We start from the raw sequence: 24,089 nt of genomic DNA, 5'->3' as shown, positions 1-24,089 counted from the left end.
TTATTACCTACTAATGAGACAGCAGCGAAATATAAACAACTGAAAGATCACCGACTGACTTTTCCTGTATGACCACTTTAGCTTAAGATCCCTAAGTGCATAAATCTCTGCTCCTGTCCGACAGCTCAGCTTTCTGAATAAAAGCTCACAATCTGTTCAACTTTCTTCCTCTCCTGCCTCTAACCTCATCTCACAAAGCTTCATCGGATTCCACAGAAAAGTGCTCTCAGGATGCAAAGCAACCCCTTCTTGTGGGACAGATAGCTGCAGACCCTCTCAGTAGGTTTCTGCTTGCTCCGGATGGGGCTAAACTGGCTGCATACAGTAGGTGCTCAGCAAAATGATCTACTCCCCAAACAGCTGGAGGCTGAGGGGTTCCCAGCTTTAGTTCCTGGTTCTTCAATGATTCTTCAAGCTAGACAATCTCTTGCATCCCCAGGAAAGAATACAACTGCATTGAAAAGATTTTTCTTCTCCTACATGCAGGTAATAATAATAAATGTTTTTATAACTCTTGAAGGTTCACAGGCTTAGAGCTACTAAGTTGCAAAACCAAACAATGGTCACAAAAGCCACGGACACACCATGGTCTCTATATACACTGGAACATTATTCAGCCCTAAAAAGGAAGGAAATCCTATCACATGCCGAGAGCCCTGAGTAAAATAAGAGTTCTGTTTTCTCAGATTGTGCATTCAGCTACTTGGTATCCACTCATCACAGAAGCAGTTGTACTAAGGATTATTTTTTAATGTGTACATTCCTGACGCTCCAGCACATTGGCCTGGCTGACTGAGGAGAGAGCCCTAGGCTCAGGTCAATTCTTAGAGCAGCCAAAGCACTCAAGCCCCCATCACAACACCTGCTTCATGTGCAAACCAAACAATTCACTGCCCACACAGGCAAACATCAAACGCCATACCTGTAACCCCAGCACTCAGGAGGCTGAGGCAGGAGGATCACCCCGAATTTGAAGCCAGCCTGCTCTACACTGTGAGATCCTGTCGGAAAGAAACTCTCACAAACCAAGTCAGTCTTCCTAAATCATCCCAGGGCAGTTAGCAGACAGCTAGGGACAGTCCCTAAACCCCAAAGCATACCAGCATTATTCAAATCTGCCTTTTCCTTCGCGTGGGGACAGAAACAAAGGCCCTGGCCCTCCCCGCTTTGCTCCCCTGACCCCACACGGTCTGGGTGTCCCGCCTCCTGGCACAGGTAAATTATAAGAATCTGTCGATGGAATTAGCCCCTCCTACGCCTTCACACCCTGTGCTCCATAAACTAAAATCCCTCCAGCAGCACAGGTGCGCTCAGCCAGCCACCCAGACAAGGGCTGCGATTCTGCCCACAGGAGGTTTCCCAAGCAGCCAGACTCAGCACAGAAGCCTAGTGGTTAAGGGGCCGGAGGCAGAAGGAAACGGAGACTGCACAGTGGACCCTTGGCTTACGAACTCAGTTCACTTCCAAGGGCTGGTTGTAACTCAAGTTGCTCAATTGAAGGCTCAGGCTCCTCCACACAGCCTTCACATTCTCTCTCCTATACACAGGCGGATCTCAGTGTCCTTAGAGACACTGCCCCACGATTTCTCAGTGAACCCCACACAGGAATGGATGCTGTCGTGTTCCTTCCAGAACTCTTTAAGGGTTAAATCTGTATCTGAGACCATCTGGAAGCACAACCGGCAGGGCATTCAGGTCATAACTCAAAGCTTTGGTCGGTAAGTTAAAAGTAAAATTCAGGTTGTAACCCAAGTTGTTCATATGTCAGGCTGTTTGTAACTCGAGGGTCCACTGTAATGGGTTATGGAGTTTCAGTTCTGCAAGATAAAAGTGTCCTTGGAAATGAGCTGCACACTTCACTCTACTCAGCTGTACACCTAAAATGAGTAAGATGGTGCATTGGATGTCATATGCTTTTCACCACAGTTTTTAAATTAAAAAAATAAACACAAAACACCCCACCACCACCACCAGGAACCCTGGTCTAAGCACAAATTCAAACTAAAACAATTGACACTGCACAGTGCATCCGATTCCGTACTTAGTTGGAAATGGTCTGGTCTGCAACGAGGAGCGGAAATTCTACCAAGCTGTTGGGAGAAGCAAGGGAGCAGGGGCTGCAAACCGCCGCGCGGGCTGAGACGTGAGACAGCCGCAAACAGGCCTGCTGAGCGCCCACCGCCCCTGCGCGGTGCTGGACGCCGTGCGCGTAGCCGTGCACGGAACAGATTTACAACACTGCTTACAATCTGACGTCTTATTTGGCCCGGTTGCATCTAATGATTTGAATGTCCTGCCACCATTTAAACATCAAAGTATCTCAGACAATTCTGATTTCCAGTCCATTAAAAATCTGAGCGCACTGCCGAGCTTCAGCCCTGAATTTCAGCGATTACCCAGGACATAAGGGACAGGTATCTGCTGGCCACAGACCCCCCAACTCCCAGGGGTGCCAGGTACGCCTTTCATTACCTCTCACCTCTGCACAGGCGGCTGGCTGAGCCTTTAGCCCGCACCCTGTCTTGTGCCTGGGCCTCCCAGTCGGACTTCATGAAGTCTGAATCCCCCATCTGTCACTACCAGCTATTTGATCCGAGCTGAACACTGCCTCAGTTTCCCCATGGGTGGCGCTTATTTTATAGGACTGTCACGAAGATGAAGTGCGATAATGCATACAAAGTACTTAGATCATCCTCATGCTTGGCTATTTTTATCGTTTTCACTCGGACCATAATCACCACCAGCAGCACCACATGACCACGATCATCATTGTTGCCAGAAAAATGTAAACAGGGAGGGAATTCAGGGACCTGTCCAATTTTGAAGGATTCCCCTCCCTGAACTATCTCTCCCACCCCAAATTTTCTTTTCTGTCCTTATCTCTTTTTAACCTAGGATAATTTTGAGAGCTGAGTCTGGAACCCTAGGTGGTCTTTTACCATCTTGGCTTTCTCAAGCTACAAATTCCACCACAGCCATCAGCCAACATAGCCCCCAGGAGCAGAGCTAATGTACGAGGCTGTTCTCCCACTGGATACAGCAGGCCCATTTTAAGAGCCAATAAGCCCAGTGCTTCCAAGCTCTGCGTAGAGAATCTGAGAGGAGCAAGCGGACTGCATTTTTAAGATATGCTATATACACGGGCCCTGTTGGTCATCAGAACCACCCTGGCTGCCCAGCCACCACCCCATAGGTGAATTATTTGAGGGAAGATATTTTTTCTAATTGCCAAATGGGCTTAGAGCAGTCATTGGTGGCAGGAAAGTAGGAACCAGTGGTTTTCCAACTGAAAAGACACCGAGGGAATGGTGTTAAAATCCAGGTTCCAGGGCCGGGGGTTTAGCTCAGTGGTTCTGGCGACTGCCTCACAAGCCCAAGGTCCCGAATTCAATCCCTGCTACCAAAAACAAAAACAAAAACAAAAAAAATAATAAAAGGTCCAGGGACTTAGCTCAGTGGCACTGTTGCCTGCCTTGCAAGCACAAGGTCCTGAATTCAATCCCTGGTACTGCAAAAAGAAAAAATAATAATAATAATAATAACAAAATGCAAGTTCCAAGGCTGCACCAATAGGGAGTTTGCTCCCCTGAATCTGGGGTGCCTCAAATGAATCTTAACTTTAATGCATTCCCAAGGGGTGGAGCTGACTAGTCTGAGAATAGGTTGACTTGGGCCAACTCCTCCATCATCGGATGGAGCCTTCACCCCAGGATCCCAGCTCAGCTGAAGACTCCAAGAGTCCAGCGTGTGGACCCAAGGAGACACAGCTACAGTCACATGCTAAGCAGAAGCCACTTATCTCTGCCAGCTCCTCTCCTTCAGTCAGCAAACGAGCTTCCACCTCCTCCACCATCCCCAGCAGCAACTGAGAGGACCCCACAGCAAGAGGCACCCCCCAAGATGGCGCCTCACTGAGGCAAGGTCTCTCTTCCACACACACCCTGTGACCAGTCGGCCAGAAAACCCCTCCCAGCTCGGGGAAAGGCCTCTCTTCAGGGAAAAGGAAGACAAGGAAGAATCCACACCCCAGTTAACAAATGCAGTGCATTGTTAATCCCATTAAAAGGATTTCCTTTTTACTTCCTTCTCTCAAGAAATATGTGGCTACCTCACCGCCCTTGGAAAAGTTACATTTGGCAGAATATAGCTTTTCCTGGCCGTGCTGCTATCTTCTCCCCCAGGCCTGACCTCCACGGGATAAGGAGCCTGGTAAGCAACTTTGAAAAGCAGCTCTTCGTAGCTGGGCACACTCCTAGTGAATCCCTTTTCCAGAGCACGCAAAGCAGGAAGTACATTTCCACCCCACCCGAGGACCTGGGGTCTCCCACCCATGTCCCCAGCACCCCGATTCCTGCAGAAACACAAATTTAGATGTGATTCACGGCCCTCTGCAGGGACTCGGTGACACCAAAGTACTCTGCCATGCCCTGTGGCCCATCTAAGAAAGCCAGCACCGTGGCCAAGGCCAGGCAGGTATGACAGCGCCAGGATGCCAGCATTCCTGCCACAGCCACAGATGGCTCAGGAAGATACACTGCCTCTCCGGCAGACACCATCCGTGCCAGATCAGCACCAGCACAAAACAAACACCAAGGGTGGTTTGGTGAGCTGTTTGAAGTTACCTATCCCAAACCACTTACCCAAGCAATATGCGCTACTCCCAGGACTGTAAATATTTATTTTCCCTGGGAACAGATTCAAAGGAAATAGAAGGGTGGTTTATGTTGAAAACACTGAATTAACTTTGACACAAGAAGAAAAAAATTTAAAAACTCAGTGAGACAGGCAGGTACTCAACATCCCAGCTGGGAAAATTCTAATTTCCCCGCATCCTGGTTGGAAGGCGATTCCTGCTCCCAACCCCACTCCGCACCCGCTAAGTGCAGCTACCTGGGCCTCCTCCTCATGGCCACAACATCTGGGATTTTAAGGTGTCTTTCTCCACTTCTCCCAGCTCACATTCCCGTTCTCCTCCTCATCCTCCCACCAGATGGACCCGATTTCCCCTTTCCTCACTCAGCTACTGAATATTCTCCTGCCATCCCGGCAAGGCCAGCAGGCCCAAGGCTTCACAGTGCTGGGCTCCTGTCCTCCTCTAGGTGATCCCCAGCCCTACACACCTGCCTCCTTCTGCCTCAAGGCCACACCAGGCTTGGCTTCCTCCGAGCAAGGCAGGGGCTTGAGAGTGCACTGTGAAATTCGGGGCTTCTCCCCTGCACCGTGGTGGAGGAGGGAGAACTCTTCCCCAAGTACAACTCCCCTGACACCAAGCACCAAGGCTAGAATGAGCCAAGATGAAGCAACACTGAATCAAAAGCAGTAGCTTGAGTTGCTGCTGCCAGCCTAACTCTCCAAACTCAGCGAGGTTAACATTAAGGACTGTCAGAAGTATTACTTAATGGTATGAAGACCGCTGAGCTAGTAGGAGAGCACTTTCCTAACCTTGAGTTCCATCCCCAGCAAAAAAAAAAATATGTATATAATATCAACTACCTGAATCTTCTCACAGCACTACAGACTACAAACGAAAATATGCAAGAACACAATGAAGTGCGCATCTTTCTTCTGAAATAGAAGAAAAAAAATGGAGATAGCAGAGAGAAAGAAAAGGGATTTAAAATGCAGAAAGCTTATATTAAAGTCCTCTGGAGAGTTAACATACAAAAAACTTAGAAAATCCTCTCAAGAAGGGAAAACGCTTTAGCATCTTTTCATAAGAAGCCTTGGCCACTTATGGCAAGCAATAAACGTTTGTCAAGATTGAACTGGGTACTGTAAGCCAAGATACAGCACACACGGACTTCTCTTCCCTAGAGTGAAACTACAGGGCCAAGGAAGTGGCATCCACGAGGTCCTGAGCTTGATCCTCAGAGCCAGAAAGAAAAAGAAAGAAAAAAGAAATTATTGTTTTAGACAGGAAATGGAGAAGCATCACACTGTGATGTTAGTTACTTCCACCCCACTAAAATATGACTCCAGCATATCAAAACCACTTCTTGATTTATCAGTGCTAATAAGAGACTCCCTTCACAGCTATAAAGGCAATCATTCATAATTTATGTTATAGCCCCAGAATGATAATAATCTTTGCTCTTGAAGTAGATTAAATATTGCATTACTAAATAACCCAAATACAGGCTCTTTTATCTGAAACAGTCTTCCCTAGGCTCATCGCAGTAGATGATGCATTTCAGGAGGAATGACAAAGAGAAAACAGCAATCAAGAGATCTATCCCTGGGGAGTGGAGGAGCCTTCAGAGCCACCTTCCTGGGGAGAGGCGGAGGGTCCAGGCAGGAAAGGAACAGGGATGGCACCCTGCTATGGGTGCTGCCTCTAACTACAGCACTGTGAAGGGTTTTAAGTCAGATCCCTAGGTAATTTGATCAATGCATTTAAATTAGAAGAAGGAGAAGGAGAAAGAGGAGAAGGAGAAGGAGGAGGAGGAGGAGGAGGAGACCCTTCACAACGCAGCAGGGAAAAGCATGTACCCATCACAGCACTGATCACCGACCTGTGTCAGAGCCCTCGCGCGCTCAAGATGCGCCTGTGCCCCACACAACCCAGCCTGGGAGACCAAGCGCCCTCATCTTCAAAGGCCCACCTCATACCTTCCACAGGAAGTCCTCCAGGATGCCCACTGCTCCATAATAAACTGCAGTCACTTCCTACCATTCACTAACACATTCCAGAGAGGGTTTAAAACAAGGGAGTGCCCAAATAATCATAATATTTCATCTGGATACCCAAGCACTCTGATTTTTGTGACACACACTAATTATTCCTATTTGATCATGAAACCAACCCTGCCTGGACTTCTAGGTGATAGAGATCATTGCTTGTATAAATTATTTTTCCTGTAGCACATTAAATGAAAGCTGTCGCACATTAATCTGGATTATTAACACTCACAAAGAGTTTAGCCCTCCTACTACACAAAACCTTTTATTTAAGATATAAAAATAAGAGCCTGGCCTGGTGGTGCACACCTGTAACCCTAGCTATTCGGGAGGCTGAGGCAGGAGGATCAGAAGCTGGAGGCCAGCCTGGGCAACTTAGCCAGAACCCACCTCAAATTTCTTCTTAAAAAAAAGCGGTATAAAAATGATAACAATAGAAATGACAAACTGAGAAGGTTTCTGAACACTTTCGCTTTCCATCAGACTGTGGCAACCAGTGATGTTAAATCAACTCCAGCCAGATGGAAAAGACTGAATATACTACAAACGGCAGGTGAGAAGTTTTGAGTAGAGAAGGATGATTAAAAAAATTTAAAAAGCATGAGCCGAGGATTTAGCTCAGTGGCGCCGCACCTGTCTCGCAAATGCAAGGTCCTGAGTTCGATCCCCGGTACAAAAAGAAAAGCATAAAGCACAACTGGAAAGCAGAATTCAAATGCTGTTTACCACCTGCAATCTAAAAGCAAAACATCAGGTAGTCCCGGTGGCTGGGAGCAGGGTGGCCCTTACCACATTCCTCACCCAATCCACCCAACGGGGCAGCCCCAGACCCCTTCCCGGCCCTCTGGCTGAGCTGCAGGCCTGTCTCCCTCCTCCATCACTCGGACTTGCTGAGTTTACTGGGATCAGCCTGTGATTAAGGGCCTTGTAAATAAATACAAAACATTTCACCAGTTCACTCAAATGTTTTATGGCCTGACCTCCTGCTTGGAGGTTACACAGCCAGCTGACAAAAGAATGATAAGCATTCTTTTCTACCCACCTGTTACTTACCCCGGGCCAGGGTCTCCTTAAAGGGGCTAAGAGGCCTTCCTGGCTTTTTTGTAACTCTGGGGAAAAGAAAATGAATCCAGAAAGCCTGCCTGCCCTACATGTCATTTCCCAGGAGGAATTTTAGGGAAGGACAGTCATCTGTTGTTCTTCTAAACAGAAAATGACATCGGCCTCTGAAAATCACAGTTTCAAAAGACGCAACACAATGCAATATAAAATATATATATACATTTTATGCACAAGGCATGCATCAGTAAAAAAAAAAAGAAAAAAGATCTTCATATACGTGGCAGCCTGAATAGAAGGACCTTTCGCACGGATGCACGAACAGGTTTGCTGTTAACAGAGAATCCCGAGCAGCCCCTTCCTTATCGGCAGAGAGGAGTGGGTGACGTCCTGCAGCCCAGCAGAGAGAACACCTTTCTGACACAACTGTGCAATTCAGCAGCAGATCCTTAGAGAAAAAGATTACGAACACCAAGCTGATGACAACGTGAACAAACTGAAGCAAGAAAAGCTCAAACTGAGAACTGCAAAAGGTAGGAAGAGAAGCAGTTCAGAAAAGCGTGGGTGTTACAGTTTGGGTCTAAAGCGTTCCCCCAAGCTTGGTCTCCAGTGCAGAGTCCTAGAGGCAGGGCTCTGGGGAAGCAACTGAGCCAAGGAAAACTTTAACTCACACAGGCTAGGCATCCCTAAGCTGAAAATCCCAAATCCCAAAGGAATCGGCAACCCAGAAAGTTTCCAATTTTGGAGGATTGGGGATTTTGGATTTTCAGAATAGGGATGCTCAACTCAGAAAGTCTGTACAAATACTCTAATATCTGAAAACAAAAATTGAAATCCAAACCATCCAGAAGAAACCAAGCATTCTCCATAAGGGATACTCATCCTGTATTCCTTTTTCAAAAGTAACCTGCAAGATAAATAAACAACGCATGGCTAATCCAGTTTAACTCGGATCATTACCTGTATTCAGGAAAGGAGCAGAGTGCACCAGCACCCAGGCTGGCGAAGGAAACCACGGAGCACACAAGCAATAGGCGTCTCAGTTCTGAAGGAGCCTGCTGCCCTAATTACATTTAGCTTAAACCAGCATAAAAAATAGCTAGCATTCCGCAAGTCTAAACCACATGGCGGTGAGCGGAGGTGGCTGCTTGAAGTGCAGTTAGCCGACTGCAGGCTATTTTAAATCCAGAACAGGAAGAGTGTAAAGGAAGACCACCAGAGGGGGAAACAAGAGAGCAAAATCACCAGCAGAAGCTTTCCTTGTAAACCAAACAGAACCAACTGTGAAAATTAATGCCAAGGCGTTTTAATGACTGAATATGCAACTTCATGTTTAATTATTCATCAAGCTGCAGATGGTACAAGTTACATGTGCGACACTGGAAGGTAAAATTGAGGGGCCTCGGGGGCGGCCAGGAGGACAGCGAAGGAGCTGAGAAGCAGCAGCTCCAAGAGGTCTGGAAAACAGCATCAGTGACTAGACCAAGATGATGAAGATTCTTCTGACGTTTGCGGTTCAGTTGTGCTCTGCAAGGCACCTGCAGCACGGAGCCTGACCCAGCTTCACAGCAGCGCTGTCCTTGAACGTGGTGTCCCAGGCCACAGGGGCTCACGGGAAGACACCTCCCTCCTCCTCCTTCCCGCTTCCCCAGCAGGGTGGACACTGCTCCACAGGAACATGACCTCGTCCCTCCGAGCCGACCAACCGACTGACGGCCCTTCAGACCCACTCATTTCCCAACTGGGCCTAGAAGGGGAAGCGGCACAAGCGTTCCTGGGGCAGAAAGAGCGGAGAGAAAGAAAAATGGCAATTTGCATCAATAAAGACAAACTGCATGCGTGTTTGTGTCTAGAATGAAAACGAGAAAAGAAGCTTGGAATTGAACTAAAATCCGGTTACTCAGAGTAGAAAGTAAGCAACATAAAAGTTTCCGTTAAAAAATAAGAAAGGATTCAAAATGCAGAACAAGCATCCCTTATCCAAAAGCTGAAAATCTGAGCTGCTCTGAAATCTGACACTTTTTTGAGCACTGCCATGACACAGCGTGATGCTCAAAAAAGTCTGAATTTGGGGATTTGGGGTTTTCAGGTTAGGGATGCTCAACAGTGAAGAGTATGCAAATATTCCAAAATCGGAAAACCTCCAAAGTCTAGAACTGCAGGTCCCAAGCACTTCGGAAAAGGGATGTCCACCCCTAGAAGGAGTCACAGGAAGGGCCCCCCGCCCCGGAGTCATCTTCTCGGAGCTCTGCTCTCCCACCACCCTAAGCTTCAGCTCTGCTGCCCATCTGGGATCATTCACCACCTCCACCCCACACCCCAAATCTCCCCTCTTGTCCATCACATCCTACAGTCTAGACTGGCAATTTCCAGTCCAGAATTCCAAACACCCCAGAAGTCTCCAATTATTTCCAAATTAAGTCGTGAAACTCTGAAAACAAATTAAAGTAATATGTGTATTTTATAAAGAAATCTGCCCCAGAGGTGTCAGGAAACCTAAAACCCTGGAGAGGTTGCAATTCCCAAAAGGAATCAACTGAAGAAGCCGAAGAGCCACATAGGTGACACAGAGAGGAACCAGCAGGGACCAAGCAGAAGCCAGAGCTGGCTGGGGACAGCAGGCAGCGTTCTGCAGAACTCTCTGGCTGCTAAATCCCAATCCTCCTCTTACTCCGAGGACTGCCAGCCTCTGACAGTGGAACACCTACTGACAAAAACCATAATGAATCTCTGAAAATACAGCCGCAAAATTAATATTCACTGAAATGCACGCAAAAGCAAGCGAACTACCTCGATGGTCACCCCATTTTCCAGGCAAAGGGTCAAAGGTCAACACTACAGAACCATTCCAATACAGTGAACCACGGGTATGGATGCAAAACCAAAGTTTAAACTTACTGTTTAAATGTGCTACTGGAAATCTTTCCCTGGACAAAAATAAATCTGAAAACTAGCAGTTTCTTTTGGGAAGAGCAAAGCACAGAGGTTTTTGGCTCTGACCGCAAATTCAACTGCAGAGTTAAGACAAAAAGATTTCTGGCATGAGTGAATTTTCCAAAAGTGTGGAACTGGAACCTGGTAATCCTATCCTACGGGATCAATGACCTCGGGACAAGGACGGGGAAACTGAGTCACAGGCAGCCAAGTAACTCGTCTGACACCAGAAGTGTTGATGAGCAGCAGAAGCGGGCCTTAGGTTTCTGCAATTTCCCGGCAGGCTTTTCCAGCAGGGATGGGGCGACGGCAGAGGGGGCAAAAATTCCAAGGCACTTGGCCCGGGACACAGCAGCACAGGGGTCTGCGGAAGGGACTCCCGGGCAGCGGCTGCAGTCACTTCTCAGGGCGCTGGGTGGCTTCTGTGACAATGAAGTGACTGAAGTCAAGCTGGAGGGCACAAGCATCAGTGGCGATCCAAATACTGCTCCAAAGCTACTGGCTGCTTCTCAGAATCGCAGAGTCATTTAGGGAAAAGAATCACGTGACCGATTCAATGCTCAGCAAAACATGGACTCTGTGGAGGCTCCCTTTAGAATCTGTAGTAAGGACTCAGGTGGGGCAAGAGGGGACGCTCGGAGAAGAGCAGCAACATCCCACCCAGCTGAGGAGACCCCTGTTCACAGGCCGAAGGTCTGACTTCCAGGCTCTGTTCCTTCGCACTGCCTTAGTGTTGACCCAGGGGTGACCATGCCAGACCAGGAACTTGTAACGACAGGGCTGATTGTCGAGAGGACTGGGCCCATCCGCATGCTCTCAACCACAAAGACTACCGTCTGGATGCAGCCACTCAGCGCGCAGAAATCCAGCAAGGAGGATGTGTGGCCGCCCTCAGTATTGTACTAAAGGAGGAGACTCAACCAGAAAGAGCCAGTTTTCCTGAAAGATGTGCTTACACTAAAATCAGAACTTTAGAAAGCAGCGGGTCCTCAGCTTTCAAAGGAAATTCACGATGAGCTGGGCACAGTGGCACATGCCCATCACCCAAGCTATTCCAAGGCTGAGGCAGAAGGACCACAAGGTCTAGGCCAGGGCTGAGGGATGTAGCTCAGAAGTAGGGTCCTACTTCCATCCCCAGCACTACCAAAAGGAGGAAGAAGAGGAAGGAGAGGAAGGGGGGGAGGAAGAGGAAGAAGAGGAGGAGGAAGAACAGGACAAAGAAGCAAGAGGAAGGGGAGGAAGAAAAGTAAGAGGAGGAGAAGGAGGAAGGAGAAGCAGAAGAAATAATCTACAACAAACTCCATTAAGACTTACACAACATGAACTGAACCTGAAATAAAAATCCCTATCAGGGAAAAATACAAAGGCCTCCGGGCAAATCTATTCAAATGTGTATCTCTTCAACACTAATCCAGCCCTTCATATTCCATTGATGCTCAAAACTCACACTTTTCACATCCCACAGCCAGCAACGACTCCTGTTCAAATAAACTCTGGTTCACACCCCGACATCCAGCTGCTCAGCAACTTGTTTCTCCCACACCCGCCCTAGCTTCCCGCAGACCTGCGACATTCCCGACACGTTACCAGGGAACAGACCCCAGTTCCCGGGGGTGTTCAGGCTCCCTTGTCAAACTAGGTGGGAGGCATTTTCACTCCAATGGGAGCCGCACGATCCAACTATCACTCCCAAACTCCACGTGTACCTCCCACCCTAACACACACAGGCACACACACACCGCTGGTTCTGCCCCAGTTTTCCTGCCTCTGCAGTCTGAGAGCTTTACCTATACCCGGAAAGTCTTATGCATCTGTCTACACAGCCTGGACCCAAGGGACCACACACTCCCAAAGTTAATCAAGCCAGAGGATGCAGCTGGTAATAAAGTTTTTGTTTTCATTTGGGGGGGGCAAAAGCTGTAGGCATTTTTATGTCTTTTATTTCAATGCACTGTTTTCTTCTTACAAACCATACTGCGAAAAGCAAACCTGAAAACTATGGAACAAATATCCTGTCTTAAGACTGTAAAATATGTAACGAAATTCAACAATCTGAGTAGGTTTGGTCATGTACTGAATTCCATAAAGATAATGACAATTCATTCACATAAAAATTATAAAAGCTGATACCAAGTATATGTTTTGCTTTTGCTTTTCCACTGTTTAACCGTAATGTAAGAATAAAGATGGATAAGTAATACTGAGTGGAAAAAAATCTGGGGTGAAGAAAACAAAGACAGGATGAAAGTAAGTATTTTTAACAGAAACCAAGAAAGAAAATTATTAGTGGCCCTTGTTTTAGTCTACATAATAGATGAAAAACAATATAATCGGTTGTAAAAATGTTGGCCTTAAAAATACCACCATTAGTAACTGCAAAACTATAAGCAACAATGAAACTAAGAAACAGGATGCCATAAAACCCAGCACAAACAGGATCGGAGAAAAGTTGTACACTTAAATATTAATGATGGCCCTAGAAGCTGATAGCTTTCCCTTCCAAGGGCAATCTGGCCACATGTAACAAGATCTACAGGCAAGTCTGACCCTCTGCCTCCAAGAGCCTACTTCAGAAACTGTACCCCAAGGAAATTCTCTCTAAGGAAAATAAATGTCATTTGTTCAACAATGTTTATAGTGATGTTATTCATCATTGTTAAAATTAGAAATAATCCAACTAGCAAACTTCGAAAGAATAGCTAATCCAATTATAGTACTGAAAAGATGGAATTGTTGATGGCAATTCTTTGCTGCCTTCCTGTAATACATTCCATCTGAATCAGTCAGCTTTTCTTTGCTGGAATCAAATACCTGATATCTATACTTGAAGGAGAAAGGATTTATTGTAGCTCACACTATCAAAGGTTCAGTCCATGGCCAGCTGGCTCCAAGGCAGAAACTGCCTTGCCAAGGGGCCTGGTGGAGGAAAGCTGCTCAACCCGTGGCAGCCAGGAAGCAGGGAACAGGGAAGAGCCCCAGGGAGAGATGTAACCTCCAAAGGCCCCAGTGACCCTTCTGCGCCACCTGCCCACCCCCACCCAACAGCATGTTCGGCTATGGATACCAGTGGGTGAATCCACTGGTAGGCACGGTGCCCCCACAATCCAACAGCCTTCCGAAAGCCGAACCTCTGAACACATGAATGCTGGGGGGACACTTTAAATCTAAATCATAACATCCATTGACTTGCCTAAGAATCCTATGGGATCAGTATAAGTCCCCAACTCAGTGACTTTTGTCTTGACCACGTAATACATTTGGTCAATGAGATGTGAGCAGGCAACCTATTTTCCAGTTCCACAATTGCAGCTTTCAATACAATTACATGCATCTTACGGCACTGCTGACCTCAGCCATGAAATCACTCCCGTCCAGATGCGGGCTGTCCTGTAGCGGGTGACCCAGGGTAAGAACATGTATAGAGGCAACTGAGTCACCAAGAGCCACCAAGAGTGAGAGCCCGTCCACTGCCCTCACAGAGCAGATAGGAAATCAACATCACAAGCCACTGAGATGCTGGGATCTTTTGTCACCGCAGCAAAAACAGTACTATAGTTTGATGACAATATTTTATCACCAAAATATGCACACTACACAGTCAGTGATATAAAAAAAATAAGTATTGGAAAAAAGCTCATGAAAATAGGCAGATACCAATGACATCCAGTTAATATGCATCGGAAATTAACTGAGAATGATGTAATCGTTTAAAACATTTTGTCAATGAAGTATGTGCTCATACATAGCAATATATCTATCTTATAATTCCAAGGTAAATGTTACACTTGTAAGCATGTTTTCCAACAACTCTGCACATAACCTTATTCATGAGAGAAATATTTCTATCCAACAAACTCTCTTCCTCAAACAATGGAAGAATTGGTGAACATTTATGGCAAAAGTGAATCTAGAAGTTATTACTCAGCCCTGGTATACAATTTAGAGCTCAACAAAAAAGAAGGAAGGACGGAAGGGAGGAAAGGAGGGAGAAGGACTTATAAAAACTGACCAAAGGGTTAGAAGAAACTATTTGCTGGCACAATCCACTACTGCACCATCACATATTGCACAAAAAGCAAGATCTGGGCCGGGGATTTAGCTCAGTGGTTCCGGTGCCTGCCTCGAAAGCACAAGATCCCGAGTTCAATTCCCGGTACCAAAAAAAAAAGCAAGATCTGAAAGACACTCAGCTATCTGAAAATAATATGTGTTCGCTTTCAATTTGTTTTTGTGTCCCTTATGTGAAATTCCATTGCATTTATGTATCCAAGAATCACAAAAATCTTTTTCATCATAATATTTATTCTGAAATAAATTCAACAAGAAAAACAAAACTATTATCATACATAATTTTCATTATAATTTTCTATGGGACAGCAATAAATGTAAAATGCATACTTCCAAAAATGAAAAAATAATAGAGATTTACAGTATATCAACTGTATGTAAATATACTAAAAATACTAGTGAAGGCTCAGTTTGGAAAGCATGCATAATGATAAAGTATATAAAACCACAACCTGAAAAAGTATCTGCACAAAAGCAGACTAGAAAGACACAAAAAATAATTCTAACAATAGCTCAAAATAGATTTGTAGGTAGACTTTCCCCATTTTTTTTCAAGTATTGCTACACTATAGAAAAAGAGGTTCGCCGGATGTTTAGCTCAGTGGTTCCGCTGCCTGGCTCGCAACCGCAAGGTCCTGAGTTCGATCCCTGGTACAAAAAAAAAGAAAGAGGTTTAATGCTTATATTTTTAAAATCTGTACTGAAATGCAGCAGTGCCTCTCAGTTAAAAGAGAACCCTAGGGTGCTTCAAGTTTCTAAAAGGAATTTCTGCTAAATATTTTCCTAATTAAGACAAACAGGCTAGTAGATGGAATATGTAAACATAACTTTACCATTTCTTGATAAAAGCATCAATCCCTACACTATCTACTAGCTTCAGTAATTCAAACGTGATCTTTTTGTGTTTTTCTTTGTCAGTACTGAGGACTAGGCACCTAGCGACTTACGAATGCTAGGCCAGTGCTCTATGGCTGAACTATACCTATCTCCAGCCGTTCTTCTAATATTTTATGACAAGGTCTCACTAAGGTCCCCAGGCTGACTTCAAACCCGGGAGCCTCCTGCCTCAGCCCCCCAAGTTCTGGATTACAGATGCGTCCCAGTCAGAAGATGGTATCTTTCAGTGCTAAGGAGAGGAATGGGCACACTTGATGGGCACTGAACAAAGGGCTGCGCTGGGTCAGGTCCAGGTGATGCTTGACTAGCACTTGGGAGGCTGAAGCAGGAAGCTGGTCATGTCTCTGAGGCCAGCCTGGGCTACAGAGTGAGTTTAAGGCCAGCCTGGAACACAGAGTGAGATCCTATTAAAAAAACAAAAACAAACAACAAAAGCTTTCAAATAAAACTAGACTAAATATTTACTATCTCTTAAACTTTCCCTAAAAGTCAGTGTGTAGATAAATCCTGATATTTTACTTTAACACTGCTTTTGTGACGGAGGTGGTAGAGCATGCCTGCAATCCCAGCTACTTGGGAAACGGAGGCAGGAAGTTCATGGGATAAGTTAGTGAGGCCTTGTCTCGAAATAAAACATAAAGGGCTAGAGGTGTAGCTCAGTGGTAAAACACTTGCTTAGCATACACAAGGCATAGGTTCAATGCTCAGTACTGTGAAAAGAAAGGAAAAAAAAGTTCAGTTGTTTGAAGAAGTAAAGTCTGATGTGCTAAACTCATTTAACGTTTAATTGTTTTAACAATCCAACTCACTACACTAACTTAGACATCCAGTTTCTCATTTAAGACAACAAATGCGACTGTCTCTCGATTCCAGGTACTTTCTAGGCCAAGGTTTCTCTGTACTTCCTGAGGTATCAGCATCCCTGGAGATTCCAAGTGTCCAGTACACTAAGAAGAAGGCCCCGAGTGCACGAGTATTGATGAACACCGCCTTGGAACACTTCCGTTCACTGCAGGACTTCTCAGAGGCAAACACACACCAGGCTCGGAGTGCCGCGCTAGGTCCTCCCTGTCCCCCACCAGGGCCCAAGTGAGGAAAAACAAGAATGTAAACCTAGAACCACATGCCGGGAGCCGGCTAGGTACGGGAAACATGCGTCCTTTGTGGCCCCTCCACACACCTGAAAATCTATTACTTGTGCCTCTGCATCTGCCCATCAACCCAAGCAGAGAAGGGCAAGGTGAAGGACATATGCTTAGATAACCCCACTGAGCATCACTTCACACTCATGGGCAGGGCTACATTTCCTAGATGCGTTCAGAAGGCTGAAGACAGGAAACCCTGCACAGAAAGTGCACCTCACTTTGAAAACTAGCAGACAGCCGCTCAGCAAAGCGCAGCACAAATCATCCTTGCCTGCCTTTATTTTTAGATGTCTCTTAAGTAAAACAATAATTTTCTAAAGAATATAATTAAGATCAGTGGGTGTCACTGCATTATTTGGGAGTTTCGAATCGTTTCACATCAGTCACCACCCTATAAATTACGTCATTCTAGACTGTTCCATACCCTATTTCTTAGCTTGGAATAAAAACAAGTTTATATGATCTTTGTAAAACAGATTTACTGGGCTGGGGATTTGGCTCAGTGGTGCTGCCGCCTGCCTCGCAAGCGCAAGGTCCTGAGTTCGATGCCTGGCACCAAAAAAAAAAGCATTTATTTTAAAAGCACAACCCAACCAGAATGTTTGTTCACACAACTAAGATTTAAACACATGGAGTTCAAAAGTGAGCCACCTTTTTCAAATGGTCATCTGGAGACTGCTCGGGTCTTAAAGGACAAGTACTTCGTCTAAAGTGAGCCTGACAAAGTGTCCGATGAGACCCAACCATCCCCTCGCCCAAGCCTAACCCTGCATGTCCTCTCCCAGGATGGTTGGCCCAGCTCCATGGCGGGCACGCCTGCCGAAAAAATAAGCCCTGTGCCCTCTGCCTCCTCCAAAGCACGCATCACCTCTCTGTCCCCAGGCGAGCCACTCCGGTGCAGGAATGGCCGAGTCAGGACCGATGATCACCCATCCCGGCCCAGGTCAGCTTCCAAACTCAGGCAGCTTTGCGGGATCCAAAAGCAGAATCCACGGTGACAGGGGAGAAAGGCCTGTCACTGCTGCAGGAAGAAGAGAAACACCCACTGCGAGAGGGAAAGGGGTGAGCAGGAAAGAGAGCCTCCAAAACAAATCAGGGTTGACATCAGAGCACAGGCAAGTCAAATACTAAACCCGCGAGGAATGCCTTCCATTTGTGTTGAAGTATTTTGGGACACAGTTTTTAAAAATTACTTCAGTTAAAAGCATTTATCTCACATCTAGGATTCATCGACTGCCCAGACATTGACTGAACACCTACTCTATTTCGGGCCCCAATAACCCCAGGACAAGTAAACTATAAAATATGTCCTCCAAGAGCTCCCAGCCTTGGAGAGAGGGCTGAACAACCAACGTAATGTGATATATGCTGTAGTAAAAGGTGTGTGAAGAAGCACAAGGCGACAACAAAGTCCTCGTAATAATAAGAGAATGAAGCTGGGTCTGGTGGTGCGAGCCTACAGTCCCAGTGCAGGCGAGGCTGAGGCAGGAGGATCATCTCCAGTTCAAGGCCAGTCTGAGCTACACTGTAAGTTCAAGGCCAGCTCAGACTACAGAGCAAGACCCTGTCTCAAAACAACCAAAATAATAATAATAAGAGGGTGTCTGATAAAAAATCTAAAAACACGATTTTCACACTAGAAACCAAAGAATGAGTGGGAGGTTAGTTTGTCACCAGACAAGAACAGGAATTCCAGGGAGCAGTAACAATAATATCGGGAGTCAGCAGTGAGGTTTCAACTGTGAGAAATGATTGGGGAAAGGTGACAAGGAGCCAGCAGAGAGCAACAGCCCCAGTGAGCTTGGGGATCAAAATCCAGGCTGAGCCCGAGCTCTGCGAGGTAGGAAAGGTGCACTTGGCCACTGGAGTCAGTGTCCCAACTCCACGGTTTTTTGTTTTTGAGACAGGGCCTCACTAAGTAGTTCAGGCTGGCCTCAAACTCATGGCAATCCTCCTGCCTCAGCCTCCTGAGTACCGGGATTACAGGCGTGTGCCACCACATTTGGCTTTAAATTTCATATTTTAGATCTAAAAGAGAACATAACGTGTATGCATGTTCCTCCTTCCCAGCTTAGAAAACACAACAATCCCTGCCCCTATATTTAGGGTCATTCTGCCAGCATTTCCTTTGACCATAACTACAAACGTGCAGGTCCCTAAACAACATAAAGGGACAAGAAAGATGTCAAGTCGGAGAGAGAATCTATTAGACGGGACCCAGGAAGACCATGTGCCAGGGCACAGCTCAGACAACGTGACGCTGTGACTGTGCCTGTGACTGCGGGCAGAACAGAAGCGAGCCTGGTGACTGAGGCCACCGAGCTGCTGAGAGGTCAGGGAAGAGGCCCAGAGAGCTGTGTAAGGTGGGCCCCACGGGCAGGTTTAGGTGGGTGCCAGGGCTCCTCAGTGCCAGGTCAAGGACGTGGCACAGCCGGAGGGGAATTCTGGGCCTGTACAGTAAACTCCACAGCCTGCCAGGACCTTGCAAGCAATGGAACATCTGCTGAAATATACCTGCAATTCCTGACAAATGCGCCTCCATGACCATGAAATCTGCCTGAATTCCTTTCCTTGAGAACTAGAAGGACAGCCAGCTCTAATCTCAGGCTGCAGGGAGCATCACTGATATCACTGCTGCTGCTTCCAGGGCTCTAAGGAAAACAGGCTGTCTTGGTTTTAAAAACTGGTAACTTAGAGGCTGAACACTGCAGGATTCCTCCTTTTCTCTTTTACATAAGGTTCAAAAGAAAAGGACATCTAAGAAGGTAATAAAGGGTTCTAATCTAACCAACAGATCCAAACCAGCAAAAGCAACTTAGTTATAGGCCATGTCTAAGTTACTTCCTCACTGAGGGACAAAATATCAGACACCCACAAGTTATAGGAGGAAAGGTTTATTTTTGCTCAGTTTGTAGAGGTTTCAGTCCACAGTCCTCAGCTGGCACCAAGGTAGAGCTGCATAGCAGAGGAGAAACAGTCCATGGCAGGGCAGGCAGAAAAAAACCAGCAGCAGCCAGCCTCCATTTCCCTTTTCATTCCATTCAGTCTACAACCCTATTGGTTGGTGCCACTCACACCCGGGGGGGGGGGCCTTCTGTCTTCAAGAAATCCATTCAACTACACCCTGAGCAATGCTAAACCAATCAGTGGGCTGATCCAGTTATTGTGCACACTTAATCCAGCATCACACACCCATGATCCAACCACCTCCCAGAAGCCCCACCTCTGAGCACATGAGACTTTGGGGGGACACGGAGATACAAGCCATAACAGGTATAATCCTGAGGTGTTCCTACTTCCACCACCCCCAGCTTAAATGTGATTCTGCAATCCCTTCTGGCAGCCCTGTTATAGTCGGATCTGAAATGTTCCCCAAAGCCTCACCTGGTGAACCCTGGCTCCTCAATCCAGCAGCAATCTTGAGGGCTCCGGCTTCTCAGTGGATAACCCACTGGCGATTCCTAATACAACGGCACTTGTAGCAGGCAGGAGAAATCACAGGAGGTAGGGGTGGGCTGAGGGAAGCAGGTCCCTGGGGCTGGGCCCTGAAAAGGTCTAGCTCTTCCCTGGCCCTTCTTAAGCTAGTGTGCTCGCTCTCGCTCTCTCTCTCTCTCTCTCTCTCTCTCTCCCTCTGCTCCTGCTCTGCCTCAATGTCCACCCTCACCTCCACCCCACACAAAGGAGACAGACTGACAAATCTTTCCCCTTTCTAGGTGCTCCACAACTTTCATCACAGCGACACAAAGCTGACGAACCCAAGCCCGGGATGAGTAAAGAACACATGACAGATGCCACCAAAGCTCTTGGAACCATCCCAAGGGCAGTGGGGAGGGAGAAAAGGGAATGAGTTGAAAATATTTCAGACAATCAGGCTCAAAGGACATAGTGACTGAAGAAGGACATTGTGGTTGCTGAGGAAGAACAACATATTGAGGAGATCTCCAGGTGCCCGGATTGAACAGTGATTGTAACAGGGGATGTCACCAAGACAGGAAATAAAGAAGCAACACATTGTACAGCAGGAACTGGAGTGCTCAATTCAGACAGCAGGATGGGGCACAGAGAGCAGATACCTGGATGGATGTTAGAGCCACCAAAACCAAACCGAGTGGAGAGGTCTGGACTGGAAACGAGAGCCAGGCAGGTTCCCTACTACAGAACATCAAATCCACATTCCGCACAGGCCTAGCTCGGGGTCAGCGGCCCAGAAGTGGTGCTGGGCCTCTCTGCAACTCACCAGAAGGCAGACAAAACCACTCAGACAAACACAGTGCAGAAGCCAGTGAGGAACAGAGGTGGGCGGGTCAGGAGCAGCAGCCTCACACGACGGCTCCTTGGAAATGAGAATTCCTGGGCCATCCCAGGGCTCCGGAATCCAGAGCTACTGTGATTGGGGCAGAAGACCAATCTGTTCAAAGAAGCCCTCCAGCTGGCCATGGTGGCACACACCTGCAATCCCAGGATTCGGAGGCAGAGCCGGGAGGATCGCTGGAGGATCACTGGAGGGCACCCTGAACTACATAGTGAGACCCTGTCTCAGAAAACAACAATGGCAAAGCCCTCTGATGCACTCTGGAGGTAGAGCTCTTAGCCAATACCCCACTTCCTTGAGAGGAAAGGAGTTATGAGAGCTATGAAAAACAAACAAACAAACAAATAAACCCAGAGAGGGATTTCCAAAGACACACACAAAAGCTGAGTATGTGTAAGAAAAGTGTGTACTTCACACAAACAGGTAAGGCAAAGTAAACCCAGCCTGGCCCCACCTAAGTCTTCCTGACTTGGGAATGTTCGGCACTAAAGTCTCCGACATCACAAATACCATGAGGCCACCCCCACACCCCAGAGGAGGCCCCACCACCAGCAAGTCCCATCCGCATGTTCACAGCAGCCTCCTCCTGGGGACCAGCATCAAGCACTTACGGGGTGTCCAGCTAGGGTCACAGGAGCTCAGGATGGCAACAGTCGTCCAGATCAAACTCACTGACCTGGCTCAGGACGCAACACTGGACCCGGGCCTAATTCAGCCCCATAAAGAGCTAAGTGAAGTCAACCATGCATCAGACTTACACATAAGGCTGACCGAAGAATGGTTATGGGACGCTGCTTCTAATAGCAAAGATCATGAAGCAAAAGCAGACAAAGGCTTGACGGGAGAGGAAAAGTCAAGGAACACAGAACAAACAGGAAAAAAAAAGAAAAGGAAGGAAATGAAAACAATGTTGATATGCCACTTACAATCCAACTCAGACCCACAACCACCCCTGCCAGCAAAAAGCTCCTTAATCACTCTGACCTTTATCTCCTGCTACTCCAAGTCCTTCGTCGACAAGCATTGCATCATATCCTTTAATTCAGAATTATAAATAATCCAAAGATTATTGTTTTCATAATCCTTGTGCATGCACTATATGGCAACAGCTTCACTGGTCTGAGCAAAATAGCCTTCCTCTCCCCTCCCACTGCGAAACTCCTGGTCAGACTTGAAGTTCTGTTGGCTGTCCTACCCGGACCTCTCAAAGGAGGAGGGCACCCTGCTAAGACCTCCTGGCAGGCCTGCAATTCTGCACGGCGAGACGTTTCACCAATTTCAGCTCCCAGTATCATCCTGCTTCAAGAACACACACCACCCCCTGCCCTACAGCCTCCATGTGAGTTATTCTTTTCTTCTAACACTCCTTCCAGTGGGGAGCTGATAGGGAGATCAATGAGTCAGTGTTTTTCAAACACCTCAGACTTCTCTGGGATGAAAGCGAATATTAAAATCCAAGCGACCTGAGGCTGGCACGATGCTGGAGGTGCTGCAGTTGACTCTACTAGGGCTTCAAGGAGGGAAGTCAAGGATACAGAGAAACTCCTCTGTGAAGAGCTGCTAGCTTTTGCACCCTTGCTGAAGGCAGGCAGTTTTGCTAAGATTCTTTAATTAACTGGATTTCAACATTAGGAATGCAAAGAGCCTTGCATAATACACTGGACCCTTGTTACAGTAAGGAGCATACAGGGAAAAGAGTCTTTCTCTGCCCCTCTTCCCAAAGAACGTGCCCTCCCCATCTATCCTACTGCCTGGTCCAGTGGCTCTCACTCTCTTCCATGTGAGGGGCAGGCTGCATGGAAGCTGCCAGCCAACATGTTTGCTTTGAGCCAACAGACTAAAAAAAAAAGGCAAAGACAAAGCTTTATGTGTATGTTGGCACACATGTGAATTCAGGCTGCTGATTAAGAAACAAAGAACACATTCATGGCCACATACAACTCCCCGAACATATCAATAGCGATCCCTGACCTGGTGTGTCTGAGGCACTGTTATATAGCATTACACGGAATTCTCCATAAATATCCCAGCAGCTGGGAGGGAGAAAGAGACTCAGAGAGGATGGTGAGTCTGCCCAATGTCACACAGCTGAAAGGGGGCCAAGCTGCAATTCAAACCCAGCTGTATTTCAAAATCTCCACTGTGCGCCCCTCCACTCGGGGCCAGCAGGAAAAGCCAGAGCCTGCCACGAATTCCCAGCCCTCTCCACACAGTCAGCACCAGGGAGGGTAAATTAAATCAACTTAAATCCATAAGGGGAGATCAAAGTTTATTCTAGACAGTAACTTCCTCCCTACTGCAGCCTTTGTTTTCCCTCCTGCCTTAATTGGCTAATTACGCATTTCATCTTATCTCTTTCCCCCTTATCTCTGACAAGGTGCACAGCAGTGTTCTGGGGCTCAGAATGAATTTTAGCAACATGCAGCACTTGGTAACTAAGGAATGAAGTTCAAATGCAAGAATCTGACCGAAATTCTTGTTTGAAAAGGACAAGAACAGGGCACCTAGGGGGGCTAAAATGAGCAATCAAAAGATGGATATTTGCATTTCTGGAGCAAACCTGACCCACTAATAAGGAAGGCACTAAAAAAAAAAAAAAAATCATAATTCTTCACTCTTGAAGGATTGTAAAAATTCTGACTTTCTTCCAAATGCTCCGTAGTTCTCCCGTGGTAAAAGTCTACTGATGCCCCATGCACCAGCCCGAATAAGTGAAGTGTTAATAATAATGACTCAAGCGGCCTGCTCGTGATAAGTAAGAGGTGCTCTCCGCGGGGCCTGGGTAAGCACCCCAAGTTGTAGGGAGGCGGCAGGCTCTTCCCACACCTCTCTGCTGGCCTGGGGTCACCAAAAGCAGGACGCCTGCCACCTCGAGTACGCCTCAGTGACTAGGACTAATGCTACAGTGCCACTTGAGCCCCGAAGAGTGGCACCTGACAAAGGCAAACCTTGTCACAAGGCCACTTGTGCAGGCACCATGCTGAATCGTGGGCCAG

The 24,089-nt window shown here is 46.9% G+C and overlaps 1 protein-coding gene across 3 annotated transcripts in view; it reads right to left on the bottom strand.

Moving 5' to 3' along the window:
• Positions 1–24,089, bottom strand: part of Ptpn14 (protein tyrosine phosphatase non-receptor type 14) — a 136,383-nt gene that overhangs the window by 110,625 nt on the left and 1,669 nt on the right. The window contains exon 1 of one of the 3 annotated variants that reach the window (XM_087194236.1): positions 8,698–13,435. The exons of the other annotated variants lie outside the window; for them this stretch is intronic. The gene's annotated coding sequence lies outside the window, so the exon portion shown is untranslated. Of the gene's footprint in view, positions 1–8,697; positions 13,436–24,089 lie in introns of those variants that run through there. 3 annotated transcript variants of the gene reach the window in all.

This window comes from Heterocephalus glaber, unplaced genomic scaffold (genome assembly GCF_053883595.1).
Source record: "Heterocephalus glaber isolate CG9 unplaced genomic scaffold, H.glaber_assembly_v1.0 deba00001600, whole genome shotgun sequence".
Classification (NCBI taxonomy): domain Eukaryota; kingdom Metazoa; phylum Chordata; class Mammalia; order Rodentia; family Bathyergidae; genus Heterocephalus; species Heterocephalus glaber.
Note: the sequence above shows the minus strand (reverse complement) of the source record. Positions and strands in the feature narration are given on the sequence as shown.